Here is a 24,701-nt window from a genome sequence, read left to right on the forward strand (position 1 = left end):
CTCGATAATCCGAAAGGAATTCAATAATTACTTTCGTAAAAAAAATATTAATACAAAAAAAATTACACCAAAAATCAAACTGGTGAAATTTACTAAAATTGATCGCTATGTTGCGGTGAGGACACCCTGAAGCTAGAATTATCGATCAAACTCACCCTGTGGTCGCAGTAAACCGCTTGAAGTCGGTGTTGGCTCGTCAAAAAGGCGCTAACTTAATTAGCGGGAAGGCTGGCGGACTGGCGTCGATCTCTCGGCGATGGCATCTCCCACTTGCACGTGCTGGCAAAATACCTTGGCACTCGGTAATAATCCACCAGCTCAAACGATCGTCAAAAATATTCTCAGCGATACAACAATTTTAATTACCGGCAATATTTTATTACTCCACCAATTTTTAATTACGGTGAAAGTATCTCGTTAATGGCGTATCAGAATGATAGTCGACCAACGGGTACAGCGTCCAGATCAGAATTCATTGTTAATATGGCTGCCTCCTCGGCGACATATGCTCTTTACTTTTCTGTTGGTTCCAAAAACTCGCATCCAATCAGCTCACAGCTTCTTCTAGCCGGCCGTTGTATTACGGGATGCGTCCTGTATTCCGTTGCGATCGATGATTGGTCGATATGCCGCTCGGTTCAGATTTCAGGATGCAGATGGCGCTTCGCTCGACTGAAATTGTTCAAACGCTGTCGTCATTGGCCGATTTGAATTCGCCTCGTTCTAACGTAGTCGTCCAGATGTCTCACAGGTCGTCGATGGCTCCGTGAAATTTTCGGGTTCGTCTGATCGCTCTAACTTATTTTCGCTCTCACTCTATCATACTCTTTACAATATTCACACTCATTCATGCATACTTTCCAAATTCGGCGCTTTTCCCTCCAACCTGTCTTACCTCGAGCTTCGCACTCTGATCAGGAAACCGTTTGGGGCGACACAGTCGCGTCGAATCTCCGCCTTCCTTCAGCTGAGCCAAATTAATTAAATAATAAAAGAAAATAAATTTAAACAATTAACCAAAATAATCTTTTGACATGGAAAATTTTTTCCCATGTCACAATGAATAATTACTGAAAGAGCGGAAAAGCGGGGATCAGGTTTAGGTCTGGATATCTCAATTAAAACGCGTAAATTATTATAAAAAATAACACTAGGAATTTATTTACATTAAATACACTCAATATTTAATATGTTTAATAGCGGATTGTTAAGATAAAAGCGGATTTATAAATTACAGCGTGGTTTGCAAAAGCGAAGCCGGTTGACACGTGGTTGAACACTTTGCCGGCACTGAAAAAGCGGTGAAAATAATGCACAAATAACACAACTTATCTGAAACAAACTAAAGCGAATTATTAACAATTAATTTAAGCAAATTAAATTATTAAATAAGCGAAATGCGGTTTATTAACGAAAAGCGAAAGTAAAAAGAAATACTAATGGCGACTTGATGCAGCGAAAGCGTAGAAGCGAAAGATAATAACAATAGTTCGTCTTCTTCTTCGTTGAGTTGGGGAAGAAGGCTATTGCGCATGTCTAGTGGGAGCGATCAGCCAATAAAGCGGTCGATTCATGGCGTGATCGAGAGGCTGATTTTCTATTGGCGGTTCGATTTTTGCGGGAACTAGCGGTGGACAGGTGCGTCTCTTGAATTTGGGAGTCCCCCAGGAGCGAGTTAATCGCTACTGGGCCTTGTTCACCGAACACACAACATATATATATATATATATATATATATATATATATATATATATATATATATATATATATATTGAAACACTAAATTTTACTCAATTTAAAATTTAATTATTTAGACCATTAAATCTCGCGGATAAGAAATAATCGCCTAAACTTCTAAAAATTAGGATTCGCTGCTTTGGGATATTCTGCTCCCGTGAACCAATGAGTGTCTTTGTCTTTAGATGATTTTATTAGTTTGAGACAGAAGTTCTCACGCGTGCCAGTCAATTTATTTTAATTACTTACAAATTTTAACTGCAACGATGACCCTTCGTCTTTGATTGACCCTTTGGCAGGTTGTAGATAGATGGTCGTAGTAAATAAATAAGTGAATAGTGGTAGTTTAGTAATAGTGTATAGCGGTGATAACAATAAACTTAACTTTATTTCACCAAATCAACACTTTAAACAAGACTTATAATATTTCGGTAACGAAATATTTATGAAACAGAACACTTGTATTTAAGATTATAACTAATTTAGTAATAATACTAGTGAGCGTGGTGAGTAATCACCTGATGCGAAAAATAATAATTTTAATAGAAAATAATACAGAATATTAAATTGAATAATAAACTTTTAGATTAATTGAGATTTTGGTGAGTAGTCACCTAATAGCAGTAATAGTGGTAATAGTAGTAAAAATGACTAAGAAATATTTTGCGTGGTGGTTGACACCGGGGGATAGATCGAAGTGTCGATCATCGCTTAAGTTTTGAGGTTCGTAGCTGATTCTTCCCTCCTCGTGTCGTCTTGTGACGTCACGGGGCTACACATTAATTTAGCTAGTGTCGGTAACGAAAATTTCGGGTGGTAGTTCGCCAGGCTGATAACATCGGGACATTTTGTAGTGTCTCAATATATATATATATATATACATAAATATATAAACTTTTGAACCAATGCTAATTTTGAGCTTTACTCGACTACATAAGAGATAAAATGACAAAATTCTATGTGAGTTCCGACACAAGGATCAATGCAATAGATAGATTTCTACGAAATCTACCTAAAAATTGTGCCAAGTAAACGTTCACAACTCTTGATTTACAAAAAAACCAAAGAGAAATTCTCACTTGACAAAAAGATGTAAAATCTGAACAAAAACAGATTCACTGCAGAAAATTGCGCCAAGTACACGTTCACAACTCTTGATTTACAAAAATACCAAGGAGACATTATCACTTTACAAAAAGATGTAAAATAAAAAAAAACAGACCAAGTAGTCGTTATAATTTTTAATAATTGAAAAAATTTTGTGGTAAATTTAACAATAACAAACAACTTTTTAAACGTACTTGGCGTGCGTCATTGAGTACCCCAAATTTTTTCATGTCTGATAACTAGTTTGTTTCTATTAATTTACCGATGAGATTAATCTTCGTACGACTGGAACGCTTCCGAGCATTTCATTTAGATCACGAAATAAACAAATCAATTTATTAACAGAAGAAGCTGTTTATTAAATTGTCTTTATTGGAAAATATAGCAATAATAAATGATCGAGGAAGACTTAAGCAATATTTTAAAACTAGATATCATTGATTAGATCAAATTGATCATTAATTAACTAATCAGTGTTTTTAGGTAGTTCAGTGATCTTTTTTCTAGCCACCAGTGTATTTTTAGTTCCCGCTAAAAAAAATTAAAAATTTTTTTAAATTCAGGAAGTTATTGGTTCTACTCTATTTTGCGAAAATTAAGTTGTCATCAGATCTTGACGTTTTGAGGTCTTAAGAAGCTGTCCTGACTATTCCCGCGATGGTATCCATGCGGCTATATGTATGCATGTGTATGTGTGTGTGAGTGTTTGTGTGTGTAAGCCTCTTATAAGTTTTGAACAGCTCGGACGATCAGATCGAGATATGTGGCGATCCAAAGAGTATCATTGTCATTAAAATTGGTGAGTATTTGGATCGGTTCGGTTCACTAAATTTTGAGTAATCTCAAAAATGAAGTTTTCAAAAAAAGGTTTTTTTAGAACAACTTCTAAATAGCTCTACCCAACAATTCCAAAAAGTAATCCGCTCTTAAGCTTGAAAATCCACGTCGATTGCCACCAGTCACGTCGAAATCGATTGATTCGTTCGGGAGTTATCAAAAACGAAAAATTTCGAAAAAAGTGATTTTTTTTACATAACTTCGACATTTCTTTTTAGATCGTTTTTGATGAAAAGAAAATAATTATTGGAGGATATTATAATTAAAATTGAATTTCTCTTAATGAGATAGGAAACTTGATTTCATGCAATAATGCTGTAAAGAATAAAGGAAAGGGAGTTGATGTATTATTAAATTACTGACGTTTGACATAAATGAGTTATCTAAGGGATATTGTGACGTTACTACAACACATCTGGAAAAATTTGGGGTACTCAATGACGCACGTCAAGTACGTTTAAAAAGTTGTTTGTAAGTGTTAAATTTACCACAAAATTTTTTCAATTATTAAAAATTATAACGGCTACTTGGTCTGTTTTTTTTTTATTTTACATCTTTTAGTAAAGTGATAATTTCTCCTTGGTATTTTTGTAAATCAAGAGTCGTGAACGTGTACTTGGCGCAATTTTCTACAGTGAAACTGTTTTTGTTCAGATATATATATTATATCAGTCTTTTGGTTTCCTAGCAGAACGAAGAAATAAATTTATTCATCCATTCTATAATTTTGTATTCTAAAACAATACTGAATCATAGAAATATTTCTCTTTGTAAGTAAAAAAGATTTTTCATTTGCAATAAAATGAATGTCAGCAAATATTTTTAGTAGATTTCATAGAAATCTATACTCTCTTAAGAGAAATCAGTGAAATTTCACTGGTTCACCAGTAGTATTTCACTGATTTCAACCAGTGAATGCAATTCCAATGGTGAATCAGTGAAGTTCACTGGTTGAATCAGTGAACAAAATATCTGCGCGCATGCGCGCTGTTATGTCCACTGGTTAAATTAGTGGAAATCCACTGATTCACCAGTGAAATTGTCATTCACTGGTTGAAACAGTGGAATTCCACTGATTTCTTTTAAGAGAGTAACTATTGCATTGGTCCTCATGACAACTTTTGAAAAATTTTACTTTATTTCGACTCAGCTCGTCAAGCGGATTTAGAAAATGCATATGGTTTAAAAGTTTATATTCTTAACAGATTTTAATGAAACGTAACACACTAATGTTTTGGATGATTGCTGAGGCTAAGTTCTAAGATGAGCTAAATCTGTCGATTAGTTTAGAAATGACAGCAATTCAAAAATTTTTTTAAATCGCAAAAATTTTTACTTTTACCGTATTTCCGTTCATTAACAATTAAACACGATATCCTATCGAATTTCTGTAAATTGCATCTGAAAGCTTATTAAGTAAGCTTTAATTTGCATACATGTATTTTTTTAAATTAAATACTTTAGGAATGACATAAATTTGAATTCTCTAAAATCCTTAAAAATTGGCACTTTTATTGTTTCTTTGCGAAATAACTAATGAATGCGATAATTCATACAGGAGATTACGACAAGGCCAAGCTTGGCTCGTATTTGATTTCATATTTGAAATAATCTTCATACTTTGAAAAATCTTTATAACAGTGAATAAAGTTGTATGATATTCTGTACTAAGTCGCCATCTTCTGGGATTTCATTCAAGCTTTAAGCTCGGAGTATCAATCGTTGAAAAAAAAGATATCACATTTTAAATGATTACCATCAAAACTATTATGACCTTCAGATAATGAAAAGTATTTTTCTGAAAATCGATTTATCATAAGCCTACATAAGGGCTCTCTGCATAATTCAATAAAGGTATATCAATCAGAGGTTCGTATAAGTTAACTTAATGATCCTTATCAACCTGTACTTTAGATGCTTTTTTTATTTGATTTTTATTTTTTTATGCCTAATAAAAGGAATATATTATGAGAGTATTTATCCACTTTAGTATGATGGAGTATTAAATCAGTTTCAGTATTCATCAAATATCTTTATAGTTATCAATTCGTATTTATAGATAGTAAATGTAGAATAATGATGACTATAAAAATGCCATTTTGAAATATATGACAAAAATATTTTATTTGACTTTCGTAACTGCTACTTTAGTGTCCATTTAAATGAATAACAAATAACAGTTTATTATAGTAATGAAGATAACAATATAAATAATGGAAGTACTTAAAAATCAGTTATACGTCAAGTTGCTCTCAAAATCGCATAGAAGCTTTAAATATTAATAAGATCGTCAAAATTTAGTTTCTATAACCCGGAAATAGTATTAATTATTTAAACTTTCCATATTTTAGTTATAGATTTATTGATTGTCGAACGATGAAAAATAAATCACCATTACCCCGAAGGAACAGAGAACTTTAGAATGATCAATAGACGTCAATTTATCTGATAATTATTGAAAAAAATTACGACTAACTTTTCAACTGAACTCGCCATATTATGCATATCAGTCCATGAAAGGTTTCTACAGCTACTGTTTCGGCTGACTTTTTTACGATTGGAAGCCCCCACGGAAAAATTATGTATCCTAGAATATATGCTGGGAATAATTATGTATCCTAGTATATATTTAAGGATATATGCTGAGTATAAGAAAATTCGCCGAAAAATATATCTAAGGATATATTTTAGAATATATCCTAAGATATATCCTAGAATATATTCTAGGATATATTCTAGTATATATCCTAGAATATATCCTATGATATATTCTAAGATATATATGCATGTGTTACGTCCATTGATTATGAACCAGACTGTAGATCTCACGACGGACCAGACTATAGATCTCAAAAAAATTTTACGTACAACAGGACACATACGAGCGCAAGTATACATATCCATGGATATATCCGGGATATATACTGGAATATATACTAGCACATATATCGTAGCAAATATTTTTTTGCGAATTTTCGTATATCCTAGCATATATTCTAGAGTATATTCTAGGATATATTCCCAGTATATATTCTTGGATATATAATTTTTCCGTAGGGGAGTTCTGTTAGCAATAAAGTCAGTATCAGAATCAGGATCAGGGTTAAGAACAGCGGTAGCATCAATATTAAGATTAGGATCTGGTTTTTGGTTAGGAAAGTAGTAATCAATTCATAACTTCACCATAAAAAAATTTTCATTTAATTTCTAAAGATAATATATTTCCAATAATAATCGATAGTAATTATTGATTTAATAAACATTATGGTTCAAGTGCTGAACAAAGTCGCAGAAGACTTTGAACGTTGAAGACTTTCTCTGTCACCGTCAAAATCAGTTCGTCTAATTTATTGATTCGAGGATGTTACTATTTGTATGTATGTATATATATATATATATATATATATATATATATATATATATATATATATATATATATATATATATTAGGGTGTGCTAAAATTCAATTTCCGTGAGGAATCTTTTAAAATTTGAATTTTGAGTTCCGCTTTCAACAGGAGCTGTGTTTGAGCATTTCTTGAGATATTTTGGGGGGAGTGGATTTATTTGATTTTCATAGAATTTTAACAGGTGCTTTGTTTGGGCAATTCCGCCACAAATTATTTTAGCTGCTCCAAGATTAATAAATATATCGCTAAAATTGAAATTTATTTTCATTTATCAAACATTAAAATCCGTTATCTCAATGTTACTTAAGAACATGTAGGACAGATAATATTCAAATTTTGGACAAAATACTGAGACGCTTTTTGACCAAGTAATTTGTGAACAAAAAATCATTAAACTTGGCAGGAATATGTTAATAATAGTCCTTCATAAATTGATTCTTCTATTTTAAAATATAATCATTGAAAAAAAATAACAAAATGATAAATAAATAGGCAGAGTTCGCGCGTAAAACTGCCTTATCTCCGGGCCCATCATATATTCAAGTAAATGAACTTTACTATAAAGAAATTACTCATAAACTTACAACCAATATAATCTTCGAGATTGACTAAATTTTTTGTTTAATCTTTACTTTAGTTTAGATTACTTATTAGACAGAATTATTAAAATGCAACTAGGTTTGAAGAGAAAACTAATTATCAACAAAAAATTTCATTTACTATAGTAAATAAACTATGGTTTAATTTTTTTGAACAGTGTTGGGAGTATTGACAGCCTGATAATCTTCAGTGCATTTTTGTGTTTCAAATAAACAATACGATACATTCAATTGGCATTTGTGATCACTAGTTCAAACTGAATTACCGACAACAGACTGTATTACATGCTCTTAAGGAATCAATTTAAACATCAAAGATCAACTTTGTTTTAGAGAAATCTAATCGCTATATTATTACAACTGTCAAAACTCATCATCTTGTTCGAACGATTTTATTCGAAATAATTTCTCGTAGATAATATGGTTGTGTCGAAATAGATATTGTACAACCATTAAAAACCAATAATTTGTATATACGTAAGAATGAATTAAAAATGTACCACACCTATTAAAATATTTGAGAAAATAAAGCCAAAATTTGAAAATTGATTAATTAGTAGACAAATGGTAGTCGAATGGAGTTTGTCTTTAACAAAACTATCTATTGTTACTTTAACTATTTTAAAATTTTTAACTTCCCGCTAAGAAAATTGAAAATTTTCAAAAATCGGGAAGTTATTGTTTTTACCCCGTTTTTCGAAAATCGAGTTTTCATCAGATCTCGACGTTTTGAGGTCCTAGGAAGCTTCCCCGACTATTCCCGCGGTGATGTCACCGTGTCTGTATGTATGTGTGTGTGTGTGTGTGTGTGTGTGTGTGTGTGTGTGTGTGTGTGTGTGTGTGTGTGTGTGTGTGTGTGTGTGTGTGTGTGTGTGTGTGTGTGTGTGTGTGTGTGTGTGTGTGTATATATAAACCCCTCATAACTTTTGAACGGATCATCCGATTCGATCAAAATAAGCGGCGTTCTGAAGAGTTCTTTTACCCCTAAAATTCTGATACTAATTTACAAAATTTGAGTCGCTCAATTTTGAGAAATCTCAAAAATAAAATTTTCAAAAATTCGTTTTTTTGAAATATCTTTTAAACGGCTAAACCGATCAATTCTAAAAACTAATCAGCTCTTAAACTCAAAAAACCACGTCGATTGCCACCAGCCTGGTCAAAATCCGTTGATTTGTTTGTGAAATATAGTTGTCGAAAAAAATTGAAAAAAATGTTTTTTTTTTTTTCAGAATTTCTATGAAATTTTTAGTCTGACCAGTTTACGCTTAAAGATTTTTTAAAGAACTTAAAAAACTGCGTTGAATGTCGTAAACCACGAGAAAATCGGTTAATTCATTCAAAAGTTATTGCGGTTTGTAAATTCCAAAAATAGTGTTCTATAAAACTTCTATTAGCCTTTTGAGCTCGAAGAGCTCAAAAGCACGGAACAGCGATTTATTTGAGCTCGGAGAGCTCAAAATTATACAAAAATTATATTTTTGAGCTCGAAGAGCTTAAAAAATAAGTGAATTGTTGAGCACTTAGGTATGGAGGTAGCGGGAAGTTGCAGGGATAGCCTTTAGGGTCAACCGTTTTCCTAATTTTTTTATTAAAAAATAATGCTTTCATTAATAATAATAATTGTGTAAAAATGTATAAATAAACTAACGGACCCGACAGACGTTGTCCTGTACAAACGTCTTAAATTTAGAAATTTTAAGCTTATTCGAATAACCTGTTACAGTTTGGACCATTTTGATGAGAATTATAATTAAAATTAAAACGTTATTACACTGTAATATTTCAATTAGCAGGTGATTGATATTACCACAATAAAACAAAATTTTCTTCAATCGGATCGCAGCGCCTACTATCAGGTTACACTGAAATTAAAATAAAATATTTTTGAATATTCGATACTGCGATCGCAGCGCTGTCTGCCATATCCAATGTAAAACATTTCTAGATCAAAAGCAATTTATAAATAAAAAATCAATTAATTAAACATATTCCCGTGGATTGAATTGTGAATCTAAACCATTCTCGAGTCCACCTGAAGACACACAAAAAATTTCATTAAAATCGGTCCAGCTGTTTAGGAGGAGTTTTGTACATTTTGATGAAAACATTATGATGATACACAAATTTTTGTACATTATGATGAAAAAATGAGATGTTTTTTAAGTAATAAAAACTTTGAAAGGACTATTGTATTTCAGTAGCTATACTCATTAGTCACTGTAACTGTTATTTAAAAATAAGAATATTTGTTGACGACATAATTTTTTAAGAAATTAAATTTTTGTCTAAAATAAATTATCAAATTTAGATTGAACATATAATAAACTAGCAGTCCGCCCCGGCTTCGCACGGCTATTTAACACAAAATTTCAACATTAATTACGATGTTATATAGCCTATGTCACCCGGGGATAGTGTAGCTTCCCAACAGTGAAAGAATTTTTCAAATCGGATCAGTAGTTTCGGAGCTTATTCGATGCAAACAAACAATCTAATCTTTCCTCTTTATAATATTAGTATAGAAGTAAAGATAAAAGATGTGTCCTTAGAATAAAATAATAGTGAAAACTATAATGCTTATATGATACATGTTCATCATAGAGAAGAAGAGTAGATATCTGAAAGTAAATTAGATAACTTACATTAATTAAGCTCTAAAATAAGAAGAAATTTACTTAAATTAAATTCACTAAAATCTGAATAGATCGATAATGTGATCTTCTTCGAAACCTTTTTTAATCGGTATTATCCTTGCGTTATGACGTATACTTATTTGTAACTATTTTTGTTTTTTATAAAATTGAAGTAACTAATAAGGAAAATTTATAGGTGAACAAAAAAATGTGATTTTGTAGGAATAAAATAAACAAATAAAGCGATGGATTTAAGGTTATACTGTCATTATTTTTAACTTCCCGCTAAGAAAATCGAAGATTTTCAAAAATCGGGAAGTTATTGTTTTCACCCCGTTTTGCAAAAATCGAGTTTTCATCAGATCTCGACGTTTTAAGGTCATATGAAGCTTCCTTGACTACCCCCGCGATGTTGTCCCTATGTCTGTGTGTGTGTGTGTGTTTTTTTTTTTTTTTTTTTTTTGTAGGGGGGGGAATCCTTTTTACGGATTCTAGGCATAGCTGTTTGGCCTGGATATGTGGCGACTCGACGCAGCGTCATACTAAAACTCGACGCTGACGCCCCTACCCACTAAACCCTAAACCTCTTTCTCTTCTATCCTCTGATCCCCCATGGTACCGCCGTAAGGCATTTCTTCGCGGGGGGAGGAATTAGCTGCCGCTCTTCCTTCTGGTGGCTAAGATGTTATTTCTTCCTTCTAGATTCTGTCTTTCGCTCTTTTCCTCTCAGTGAATCGCAACTCGGTAAGCACTTTTGTAGCAAAAGTGCTTGTGGCGTTCCAGGCAGCTTCTGACGACAACATTGCTTCTACTATTGACTCTGGTTGGGTTCTCTTTTTCAGAATCTTCCCCAACTCATCGCGCTGTTGGTTGAAACGTGGACACACAAAGAAAACATGCTCCGCATCTTCATTGACCCCTGGACAGGACGGGCACTCTGGGGTATCATCGTGCTTAAAGCAGTGAAGATACTTCCGGTAACATCCGTGTCCTGATAACATCTGCGTTAAATAATAGTTGATCTCACCGTGACTCCGGCTGAACCACACATCAATCCGAGGTATGAGACGGTACGTCCACCGACCTTTCTCTGAAGCATTCCAGTCTTGTTGCCATCTTGCGATGCTGTGTTGCCGTTCTTCCCTTCTAAGTTCTTCAGGGCTCAGTGTGGTTGACCTTTTTCGTTGATATAGGTTCCTTCTTTCCTCAGCTAGGACTCTGAGAGGCAGAGTACCGGAAATAACACACACTGCTTCCTCTGATATTGTGTGGAAGGCGCTAGCTACTCGTAGGGTACTCAGTCGATATACTGGTCCAGCCTTTCTCCATGATTCTTGCGTCTTTAATGCGTCGGCCCAAATGGATATTCCGTAAGTGAGCACCGATGTGACTACTGATGACAATAATAGCCTCCTGCTCTGTTTTGGGCCTCCGACGTTCGGCATCAGTCGTGCGAGACTAGCCCTCACTACTGACGCTTTGGCACTGACATGTTCCACTTGCTGCTTGAAGTTGAGTCGGGCATCAAGCATCACTCCCAAATATCGGATATAAGGTTGTGATGTGATTTTTTGTTCGCCGACTTTCAGCTTAATGGTCTCTACCACTTTTCTGCTGGTAATAAGTACTGCCTCAGTCTTGTGTTGCGCCAGTTGCAGGTTCACTGCGTCCATCCACCGGTTAACGTGCTCAAAAGTGAGATCGAACATATGATTTATCTCGTCAAGGTATTTGGCAACGATCACTACGGCTACGTCATCTGCATATGCTACGAGTTTGACGTTTCTTGGCAGAGTTAGTCTTAATAGACCGTCATACATAATGTTCCACAGGAGCGGGCCTAGAACTGAACCTTGTGGTACCCCTCCAGTAATATCATACTCCCTCGGACCGTTCTTCGTGTCATACTTCAGGACCCTGTTTTCAAAGTAGCTTGCTACGATCTTAAGCAGGTATTCTGGTACATTCTTCTCTTGGAGGGCCTGCATGATGCATTTCCAATTGGCGGAGTCGAAGGCGTTTCTGATGTCTAGTATCGCCACCAGGCAATACTTCTTCGTTCCACCGTTCCATCTGGTTCCTGCAATTGCTTCCTTGGCCGAATCAACAACCTGTTTGATTGCGTCCAGGGTTGATCGTCCTTTCCGGAATCCATACTGATTGTCTGCCAGGAGTGGGTCGACTACTGCTTCAATTCTCTGGTGAATTATGCGCTCAAATATCTTACCCGCCGTAACTAGCATGCAAAGTGGTCGGTAAGATGACGGTTCTTCTGGTGGTTTCTTCCCTTTAGGTAACAGTACCAATCGTTGCTGTTTCCACTAACGAGGAAAAGTCCCCTCCTTGAGGAATGCATTATAAGCGTTGAGGAATAATGTTGGAGCTGCCTTTATGATGGTTTTCAAGGCTATATTAGGGATTCCGTCCAATCCCGGCGCTTTATTATTCCCTACACGGTTACAGGCCTCCAGCAGTTCTTCTTCAGTGACAGGTGGAATGTCGTCCAGTTCGCCTGGCGCCAACTGGTAATCGAAGTTGCGTTGCTGTGGGAACAGTGCAGTGACGATTTTCTGAAGAAGTTGAGGATACGTAGGTGATGGCATTTGTTGTTTTTTCAGGTGGGTCATAACCACCTTATAAGGCCTACCCTACACGTCTTTATCCACCTCGTATATAAGCTCTTTCCAGCATCTTCTTTTGCTCTCTTTGATGGCTTTATTCAGTTCACGACGCGCCTTTTTGTACTCTGTGATCAGCTCCACTGAGTTGAGCCGTTGATAGCCGCGCTGAGAGATTCTTCGCTTTCTATGACACTCTTTACGGAGGACGCTGATGTGGTCGTTCCACCAATGCACCGAAGGTCTCGAATTTATGCCACGTTTACGAGGCATACTGGCATCACAAGCATGTGTTACTCTCCTCATCAGGTCCTTAGTATGTTGTTCTGCACATCCAGTGTTGATCGGATCACCATCGAAGGCTATTAGCAATGCTTCTGGGTCAAAAGATTTCACCTTCCAACCAACGATGTTAGACTGCTTGATTGGTCTCTTGAGGTTCTGGTCGTTTGATATTTCCCAGAATATCGCATGATGGTCGCTGGAAGTGTAGATGTCCAACACTTTCCAGTTGTAGTCACCTCTAGCAAGGCTATTACTGACAAAAGTGAGGTCTACAATTGAGCTTGCGTCACCTTTGGTGTAGGTATTGCACACTTGGCAGGATTTTTACAGTCAGAGATACGGTGCCCTTCTTGTCCACATCTGATGCAGAGTTTAGACCGGTCTACTTGGCTTTTACATTGGGACCCAACATGTCCGAAGTGCCAGCATTTAAAGCATTGGACTGGTCTTCTAGTTGCTCTTATTCGGCAATTGACTGAGCCAATCCTTATTTTGCCGCTTCCTTCCAGTAGCTGTTGTGCTCCAGCTGCTGGTAGTGTCACTGTAGCCGTTTGCGTACCTCTGTAGGCCTTACGGATCTTGATAGCCTCTAGTGGTATTTCGCAAGTTCTCCGGTTTCCGTTTTCAGGGCAGTCTGAATGTGCTCCTTCGTCGTGTCATCATCAATGTCTCGGATCTCGATGGTCTCCTGCGGTCCTTTGCAGATTACTTCGGCCTCTTTTTGAAGAATATCCATGATGGTCTTTTGCAAGGCTTGGCCTTTGTCGATACTCTTCTTTGAGAGCGTAATCAGCATGTCCCCAGTTTTGGTTTTGTGGATCTTTTCCACGGTTGTGCGGACCTGTTCGTCAGGGACGGCCTGCTTTATACGACGCAATATTTCGGCGTACTTCTCCTTCTCGACCGGACGGATGATCAGAGCGTCAGGCCTGGTCCATTTTTGTGGTTTCTTCCGCTTAGGTTCCGGCCGGGGCTATTTCGGCGGTTGCTTTGGGAGTTGCTCTCTAGCTAGCCTTCTCTTCTCCTTCTTAGACTGTACTTTTTCCCAGTCAGTCGTCTTCTTAGGTTCGTCGACCTGCCCTGCCAGTCGTTGGGGAGGGCTTTTTTTCAAGTCCTTCTTCTTTGTGACTTTATCGGTTGGCTCTGGCGAGTTTCGGTCCTTTCTCTTTCCAGGCCTTGTGTCAGTTTCACCCTTGTCTTCAGCGACTGATTCACCATCACCTTCAGCTCCGGTGTCCATTGCTTCGTCAGTCACGACGACAGCCTGACAGGCTTTCTCCGGTGTAGCATGAGAAATGCGCTGCAATGATGAGCACCACTCCTCATCCAGCTTCTCAAACCTTTGAAGGGCGTTAGTTACACCAGTCATCTTGGATTTTATCTCTTTGTGAATGTTGACCTTTGGTTGGACGAAATCATTCAGCTCACTGATCAGCTTTTCAAGGCGTTTGAGCGCTTGCGAACGCTTCATTTCAGCGCTTGCGTCAATCGCTGCTTGTTGGGCATGTAGCCCGTTTCCCCTCTTGTTTGTTTCCTGTGGGTTACTCATACTTTTCTGATTTACCAGCGCATCGTACGGAGTGGAGCGGGTTGCCATAACTAGGAACGGGTATACCCTCGGAGATAGTACTCCTACCCCAGTTCCCTGAGGCCTAGTCGACACTTAGCCAGTCCCGGAATACACGGACGGACTAGACTCGCTCAGAGCGGTGAAGATTCCGATCTCTAACACTCACTGCGTACTTCCTGATCAAGGCTCGAAGTGGCTGGCTCCTGATCCACTGCTGCAACTTTCACCTCGGCAGAGCAAGCTCACATCAGCCGTGGCCTGCATCGTCGGAAACTACGATACAGGTTCCGGACACTCCCAGTGAGTTACAGCAGGAACCAATCGTCTTGCTAGGTCAGTTAGTGTGACCAACCCATTAAAGGGGAGTTTTTCTACGGGAGCTTATTTTGTTTGGTTATTTTGCTTGGTTCCTACCCGCTGTACCTCATCAACTAAGAGATTAAGTGTCATCCAAGGACAGCGAGCGTTCTCCCATCCGCTCGGGGAGACGCGCCCGGTAGCAGTATCTCTTCTGCCCCGAGTGTGTGTGTGTGTGTGTGTGTTTGTGTGTGTTTTTTTTTTTTTTTTTTTTTTTTTTATAAAGAGGTACGAAAAAAGATCTTCAAAAGACACCGGTATCGTTAACTCTGCCGCCCATCTTCCGGCAGATATCGATAGTCGGTAGTGTGGAGATTTTTACCCACTAAAAAAAACATTCCTCTTCCCCTCTCCCCTAGATGGTACGGGGAGGACTGGATTGGAACCGCGTTAGCATTACTTCAATCCAGTCGTGCTGCGTCTCACGACGCCTACTCCTGGCTACTGGTCCCTTTCTGCGATTTTGTCTTTCAGGAGGTGCTGTGCATAAACTGCAACAGCTGACCAGTTTTCCTCTTGTTTGATCATATAGGTCACCAGGCTTGAGGGGGAGAGCCTGGTGCCTATGATCTCTTCAGTGTTTCTTCTGTAGTCCTTCCATCGAGCACACTCGAAGAATGTGTGTTCGGAGTCGTCGATTTTATCCGGGCAGTATTTGCACGTTGGTGTGCTGTGCAAACCCATCTTGAAAAGATAGGCATTGAACTGCCCATGTCCCGTCAGTAGCTGGGTCAGGAAAAAGTCCGTATCCCCGTGCTTCCGAGAGAGCCAGACGTTGATGTTTGGGATCAGGCGCGCCGTCCATCTGCCCGTCTCTCCCGATGTCCATCGGTCCTGCCACTCTTGCTGCGTTTCCGCCTTTATCCTCGTTCTTGCGTCCTTCATGTTATCATCACTGTTTTTAGCGTCATAGAGTTTTGCTCTTTCGAACGCTAATAGGTCGATGGGCGCGGCTCCTGCAATGACCAATACAGCCGCTTCGGAAACTGTGCGGTAGGCGCAGGCAACCCTGAGAGCGCCTCGCCGCTGTACTGCTGCGATCTTTCGCCGGTAGGTCTTCTGCTTTAATATGTCTGCCCATATCTCCGCTCCATAAAGCAGTACCGAGTGGACTGCTTCTAGAAGAACTCTTCTCTTTTTGTTCTTGGTCCCCATGGTGTTGGTCATAATTCGTGCTAGGCTAGACACAGTCTTGCTGGCTTTCTTGCATGCACTGTCGAGGTGTTCACGGAAAGATAGTTTCTCGTCTATCATTACCCCTAGATACCGCAGGGCCCTTGTTGACGTCAGCGTTGTTCCTCCCATGTCCATAGCGAATGGTTTTGGAAACCATTTTTGACGGGTCAAAACGACCATCTCGGTTTTCTGTTTGGCGAGTTTCAGGTGATGCTTATCGAGCCAAGTCTCGACGGTGTCGATGGTTTCCCGAACTAGCAGTTCGGCCTCTTCCACGCTGTCCGCCACTATAGTGGCTGCAACGTCGTCTGCAAAGCCTGTTAGCTCTACTTGCTCTGGCAACGGGATTTCAAGAAGCTCGTCGTAGTCTGCGTTCCATAGATCAGGCCCCATTATTGAGCCTTGCGGCACGCCAGCCGTTATGGCGTATTCTTGTGGGCCTTCAGTAGTTTCCACTATTAGCTTTCTATCGTCAAGGTAGTTGTCGACTAGTGCCAGATTTTCTGGCTCCGCGTCAAACTTGTGCTCCAGAGCGTCTAAAATGTCCCCCCAATTTGCGCTGTTAAATGCGTTTTTGACATCTAGCGTGAGGAGAAGACATACTTTACGAGCTTTGAGGCTACCAGACCATGCTTGTGTTGCTGTCTTTATGACTTTCTTGATCGCTCCGACTGTCGAATGACCTTTCCGGAAGCCATGCTGGTTGGTGGCAAAACCTCCAGCACGGTCGATGTCGTCGCGAAGTCTCCCTTGTATGAGCTTCTCGAGCAGTTTTCCAGCAATGTCTAGCATACAGAGTGGTCTAAACGACGAAGGTGTTATGGGGGTTCCCTTACCTTTGTCTAAGAGAACCAATCTCTGCCGTTTCCAGACCGCGGAAAAGGTGCCAGTTGCCAAGCATGCGTTGTAGGTGTTCAGGAGTAAGTCTGGGTATTCCAGGGCTATAATCTTGATCACCGATGCCGGGATGCCATCAGGTCCAGGTGCCTTTCCTGTTTTGAGTGACTTGGCCGCGTCTTGTAGTTCCTTAGTTGTGAAGGGCGTTACTTCGTTGTTTTTAGTGTAGTGTTTCTTCTCCCGCGGCGGGTGTTTGGGGAAAAGCTCCGCTACGATGCTATCCATTAAGGCAGGAGACTTCGGCGCCTCTGGTGAAGCCTTTCCAAGTCGTTTGGCGACAATTTGGTAGGCTTTACCCCAGATGTCATTGTCGAGATCGTTGCAGATCTCTTTCCACAACTTTGCTTTACTTGCTTTGATGGCTCGATTTAGCATCTGTTTGGCCTGCTTGTACTCTTTTGAATACAAGTCCTGGCTTGGGGAGCGTTTGGCGGCTCTCGTTGCGCGGCGACGTAGTTGATGGCACATTTTGCGAAGTTCCGCTATGTCTGTTGACCACCAGTACGCCGGCCTGCGAAAACTCCGGTTTTTCAACCGCGGCATAGAGGCGTCACATGCGGCGGAAATCTCCTTCATCGTATTTAGTACTGTCCTTTCTGTCTCGCTGCAAGTATCCGGAGTCGGGTTGTTCTGAAGGGTAGACCAGCTCCGTGCAAGTGAAGCTCGCAGTGCCTCTGGATCAAGCTTCCTGACATTCCACTTTCGCTTAGAAAGGTCGTGTTGTGGTACCGGAGCAGATGCCAATCCAACGTTAAATGTCACGAACTGGTGATCACTGCCACTGTATTTTTCGGATACTGTCCAGTTTTCAATCATGTTGGCAATTTTTGGAGTCGCCAACGAAATGTCGAGGATGGACTCTTGGTACCCCGGTCTTCTGAAAGTCGTGGTGCTCCCAGTATTTAGCACTATGAGGTCGAGTCTAGCCACGACGTCAGCGACCTCGTTGCCTCTGGTGTCGGAGAAATCAGCGCCCCATTCAGCCGATTTAGCATTGAAGTCACCAGCTACGATAACTTCGCCGTCGAACTTAGTGACCGCATCTTCTATATTTGCGAGTTTCTGTCGGAACACACTAATCCCTTCGTTAGGTGAGAGATAGACGCTCATGAAGTAGGTTGTGGGGTTTGAATCCAGACAAAACCTGCTCCACCTCCGCTGTTGTTGACGGTAACGTTCTTTGTGTTCACAATCCAAATTGCTGCCGTGCCCGTTTCGTCTGCGAACCATGTTTTACCTTCGATGTTTAGATATTGCTCGCAGATAAAGCAGACGTCAATTTTTTCTTCGAAAACACGCTGGCGCAGCAGGTTTTGCGCCAAGGCGCACCTATTCAGGTTGCCTTGTAGTATGCGTGTCATTTCTGACCTTTCATGGCTTCTGCAAGTGCTTTGCGGAATGCCTTACACGCTCCAGTGCCAGAAATATGGCATAGACTATCCTGGGCATCTTTGTCCGAAGCACAAAGGAAACATTTTAACTTCTCCGTGCAGTTTACGGCCTTGTGGTTCTCTCCGCCACATTTGTAGCAGCACCTGCTTCTGTCTGGTCCCGCACACTGACGTGTTTGGTGTCCATAACCAAGACATTTAAAACAACGTGTTACTTTTACTACTGGGCGTATACGACAGTTCACCAAACCGATCCGTATACGGGCCTTGTCAAGGGCCTTAATCGCATTGGGCTCGTCTAGTTCGCAGAAGGCTGCCCGATTACCTCGTGGTGTGGGTTTTGTCAAATTTACCCGTTTGACCTCCAGGTTGTCAGTGAATTCACGTTTGAGTGCTTCACGGACTTGGCTCTCGGTAGAGATTTCATCTAAGTCGAGGATCTCGATCGTTGTTGTTGGTGTTAGCGTCTTGACTGTGCCGATGTTTGCAGTGGCTGCCCTTACTGCATCGGTGAATGCCTTGCTGTCTTCGGACTTTCGAGCCATTTCAAGGAGAACGCCTCCGTGTTTCGTCTTTTTAATAGACCTTATGTCTACGCCCGTCTCGACAGGGCTTACCTTGGCCTTGATTTCCTTCAGGAGATCGGCGTATGTTCGCCCTTCAGCTGGTTGGACTAGGACAGCTTTAGTTCTTGTCTTCTTCCTCCTTGGTTTCTTGGAGCCACCGCTGTTTGGCTGGTCTTGGGCTGTAGCAGTTTGAGTCACTGGCTCCTGTTCTTTCTTTTTCTTGTTTTGCCGAGTCACTTTGGTCCAGGTATCATCCCGGGCTGTCTTTTTCTGTGCTGGCTTGTCAATATCTGAGGAAGGGCTGGGCGTGGACAGCGGCCTCTTCTTGTTGCCATCTCCTTGCTGTGGTAATTTCTTAGGAGTGGTCAGAGGTGGCTGTGATTTTTGTTCAGACTCGGAGATGTTTGAGTCGTTGACGCCGACTTCGTTGGTGATTTGTTGGCCAGCCTATATGCCGTACTAATAGACGAAACCAATTTTCTGATCTCATGGTGGAGATTCTTTTTGTCTTTTATGAAGTCGGCTAACTCATCAATCTTGTTGCCGAGCCTCTCCATTGGTGACTGTTGGCCGGTGACGGTCGGTAGAGAGTTCATTCTACCTCGGTGGGTTTGATTAGTGGCAGGAGCAAAAGGTCCTCCACTTTTTGAAGGAATGTTGCTCAGCTGTCCGTTCTCTGCCATCTGTGCTGATTTCGTACTCCCTGTAACCTTGCTAGCATTGCTAGACAGCAGAGCCATGGGGTCTACTCCACTGTTCAAACGGTCGCTTGATAACGACAAGTTTAGGCCCGTTTGCACGCCTTCTCTCGCCGGCACTGAGGTATCCATCCTCTGTACTGTAAACGATGTTTGAAAATCTTCTGACATTTCCATATCATCTTTTGCTAGGTTTTGGTCCACCCCGAGTATTCTGTTTCCTCGGTACCCGACGCATCTGACGTGCAGATATGCCGGGCATTCCCCTATCCGCCACCTGAGGAGGCGCCCGATGCGGGACCCAGCAAGCCCGACACGGGTGTGTTTGTGTGTGTGTGTGTGTGTGTGTGTGTGTGTGTGTGTGTGACTATGTGACTCGCTTATAACTTTTGAACGACTAAACCGATCGGAATCTACTAAACGGCGTTCTAAAGAGTTCCCTCGAACTTAGATTTCCTATGAATTTGAACCGATTCAGAGCGATAGATTTTGAGAAATTTTGGAAATCTAAAAAAAAAAAAAAAAAAAAAAAAAAAAAAAAAAAAAAAAAAAAAAAAAAAATTTTTTTTTGAAAGTGGTTCTTTTGGAATAACTTTTAAACGGCTATATCGATCAACTTCAAAAACTAATCCGCCCTTAAGCTTGAAAAACCACGTCGATCGCCACCAAGCTGGTCGAAATCGGTTGATTCGTTCGAGAGATATCGTGAACGAAAGCAAACCAAAAAAAAAAAAAAAAAAAAAAAAAAAAAAAAAAAAAACCTGAAAATAACTTATGAGGATAATAAAACTGCGTTGAATGCCGCCAACCGCATGAAAATTGGTTGAGCCATTCAAAAGTTATTGCGGTTTGAAAATTCCAAAAATAGTATTCTATGAAACTTCTATCAGACTTTTGAGCTGGGAGAGCTCAAATGCATAGAAATATTATTTCTTTGAACTCAGCGAGCTCAAAATATCACATAAACTATAGTTTGAGCTCAAAAATCTCAAAAATATCATAAGTACAATTTTAAGCGCCCAGGAATGGAATTAGCGGGAAGTTTCAGGGATGGCCTTTAGGGTGAACCGTTTTTCTAATTTTTTTTCTTCAGGTAGTAAGATCTTGAGGGTGAACACGCGGATAATATCCCAGTCAGTCGTGAAAGATATAGTGTGTATTAAAAGCCGTTTCGGAAGCTGCCTTGGGACTCGTCCCAGATATAGCCGATCATATGAATGACCACATTTACGTCTTCTGGATTTGGAAAATAACCAAAAGCTCATTTTTCTCATTTTACATATATCTAACATTTTAATATAGAATTTTATGAGATTTTTAAAATGAAAAATTTTAAATAATTAACTACCTGACTAGAAATTTCGTGAGGCATTGCCGAACAATCACTTCGGGGCAAGTTTGGCTTTCCGAACTTTGGCAAGCCTAATTCACGCCTTATTAATTCCACTATAGGCAAGCCAAAGTTCGGCACTGTCATAGTTTTTCCAAGCTACGCCCAAATTCAGCAAACCGAACTTCGGCAAATTTTCGGTAACTGTGATTTCATGCAAGTCAGGCATGCCAATAGTATATCAAGCTTTAAACTGCTGTAGGTTTTCCAAGCAACACCCAAGTTTGGCAAACCAAACTTCGGCAAATCTTCGATAACTGTGATTTCATGCAAGTCAGGAACACCAATAGTTTGTCAAACTTCGTTCTGCCGTAGGTTTTCTAAGCTACGTCCAAATTCGGCCTGCCTAAGTTGCACCTCATAAAAACCAAGGTAGGCAGAACGAAAATTGGCATGCCGAAAATATTCCAAATTTGGTTGTGATCCTGAAACTGTGTGGCATTGCTGAAGTCCGGCATATTATGGAAATGCCGGACTGATTTGTAAACAACGATAACCATAAATAATTGCTGAAGTTCGGCTTGCCAAACTTGGACGTAACTAGGAAAGTCTCATGGATTCCTTAAGTCTGATATATCATGGGAATGCCGAACTGGTTTCAAGTAACGATAACCTGAGTTTTACCAGTTTGGAGCGAACTTGGCTTTCCGAACTTAGGCTTGAATTCGAATTTTATTTGTTTTAAATTAGGCAAGCCGAACATTGGTCATGCTTATAAGTATACTTGAGGCAAGAGGTCGCTCATCATCGGCTTAACGTCGCGGTATGGTATAGGGCCCTCGTGCGTCGGGTACGGTGATCGAGTCTCGCGTTCGACATGTACGATTTTTAATAATTAAGGTAGTTGGGTCATGCGAACAAATTTTCAAGAAACCTTCCAAAATTATAATATAAGTAATTAAATGCATAATGCACATGCTGTTAAAATTTGGAGACGATTTACCACTTCTAACCAAAGATAATTGCAATTGAAAATGACATTTTTACACAGGTGGTATGGGAAAAGAGAGAGAGAAAACCGCGAAGTTTTATTATTTTTGTATTGAAGAAATTTTAAAAATTTCACGAAAAACTAATATTAGTTATATTAATACACGTATAATTACCCTAAAAATTTCTGGAATTCCTTACCACATAGTTTTTAAGAAATCATTGATAAATGAAAAAAAAAATCAAAAAAAACTTCTTCACATGAAAAACCACTCCAAAAAATTAAAAAAAAAAATTACCGAAAAACTAAAATTAAATAATAAAAAATAATATTAAATAAAAGCAAAAAAAATTTGTATTTTATTTACAGAATATTTGAAAAATTTAGTCCTAAATTTCATATTTATACTTAAAATAGTAAAAATAGATAAAAAAATAAGCATTTGTTGTTATTAATTTTTGCTTGATGATAAAAAAGCTAAAAACCAAGAAAGAATTAAGTTTGGATTCTTCCTTGCGAATTTGGTTTCCGAAATGCTGCCTACTTAGGTAGCCAAATTCGGGCCGAATAAGGTTTAGATAGTCACCAGCAAGTGTGGTTTCCAAACTGCAGCCTAATCAGGAAACCAAGTTAGGCTGAGCCTCGCAACTGCGTTACATCCCAAACTTTGGTCTGGTTTGGATGCCTCACTTACCGCAAGTCTGGAATTCGGCATGCCTTACTTACATCAAATCACTGTCTCACTGAAATTTCTGCTCGGGTACACATTTAAATTAGTAAATTAAATCGGCAGAGTATTGAATGTATTGTTAGTAGTGTAAGCTATTAAAAATTGTCATTGTTAAAAAAAAAATATTAATGTATAAGTCAACAACTCAAGCAAAATATTTACTTCTATTTTTACCTGTTATTTATGTAAATACAAAGTTTTTAAAGTAAATAAGAAATACACTTAGAATAGTAAAAAAAAATTTTTCTTAAGTATGATAAATTTTCTATAAATATGCTTTTCAATAATCTCTTGAAAAATTTCAAATTAATCGTTTTTTTTAAGCGTCGTAACTAGAGTAACCTCTTAAACGTTACACTGAGACGAAAATAATTTTCTTAAAGCAAGAATACATAATCTCAACAATTATTAAGAATATATTTTTTTGCTCGTCGAGCAAAAAAATAGTATACACTCTACGGGAAGTAAATAAGAAAGCCTGAGATCACATGTTTGTTGACCTCGGCTTCGCCTCGGCCAACAATTACATGTGATCTGAGACATTTCTTACTTTACTTCCCTAGGTATGTAATATACTATTCTTCTGGTCTGAAAAGTTGGTCGAATTGAACAAAATAATTTTTACTAAATTCAAGAAGAGCTATTCATTTGTTTACTTATTATAATAAAAGTAGATGTATATTTTATCGGAAAGGCATACATTGATATTCTTTTGTCAAAATATTAATAAATTTTTAACAAATTTTTCAGCCAAAAAACTTTTTCTGGATAATAATTTTCATTCTCATATAGTTAAGCACGTTTTTTTAATTACTCAATAATACACATTTGACTAGTTTGAAAATAATTTCGATTTAGAAAATGTTATTTCATAAATTTGATATGACATTAAAGAATAAATAAAGAATCGAAAATCATATTTGCGATACTTTAATACTAAGTTAACTCCACATTAATTTATAAAACTTGTGTCATAATTTGTTTTATTTCCAAGAATTATATTATAATGATGAGCCATAACATGATCATTGCAAGTACCCATGCAGTAAAATGAAAAACTATTTTAGGTTGTCTTCAGATGTATCCACAATAAAACATGCACTCTGAAGTGAATAGACTAGAAAGCAGAGATATATATGTAAAAGTACAGAACAACTGAATAAAAAAAAAAGAAATAAAATGTAAAAAGAATAAATAAAGCAAAGTAAAAAAATCTCCTCTTTAGATATATATAAGGTCGAAAGGTATCTTTGAGTAGAGAATAGAAGTAAAGATAAGTGTATTGGAAATCTTCTATCTCAGCTTTTGGTTCGGTGGATTCGCAGTACAGCTCGGGGGTTATATTCCCAGGAGATTGGTGAGTTCGGTAGGTGGTGGAGAGAAACATTGAGGTGGGATGCGCTAGCCACGTATAAAGGGAGCTGGTCGGCTGGAGTGAACGGGTGCCAGCGGGGTAGTGCAGTTTCGTGTTGGCATTACTCTTGATTTCCGCGGTGACGTTGCTACCTCGCTACCCCATGTCTTGTATTTTCCCGTTTCTCTGTGTTTCGTATCTATGTAGCTATGTATTTATGTATCTTTGTATTTGTATACGTGCAAATACCACGAAAATGTACGTGTGCCACTAGTGCTCATGGACTATCTAGGAAATAGATCCTCACTGTGCTTTGCTTTCTGCTCTACTGGTATACTATACAGTGTACATATCTCAATGACAACTTTTAGCCCACATGTTCTTTCTCTTTTATTTCTCCTCTCTTTTTCTT

Source organism: Cotesia glomerata, linkage group LG7 (genome assembly GCF_020080835.1).
Source record: "Cotesia glomerata isolate CgM1 linkage group LG7, MPM_Cglom_v2.3, whole genome shotgun sequence".
NCBI classification, from domain to species: domain Eukaryota; kingdom Metazoa; phylum Arthropoda; class Insecta; order Hymenoptera; family Braconidae; genus Cotesia; species Cotesia glomerata.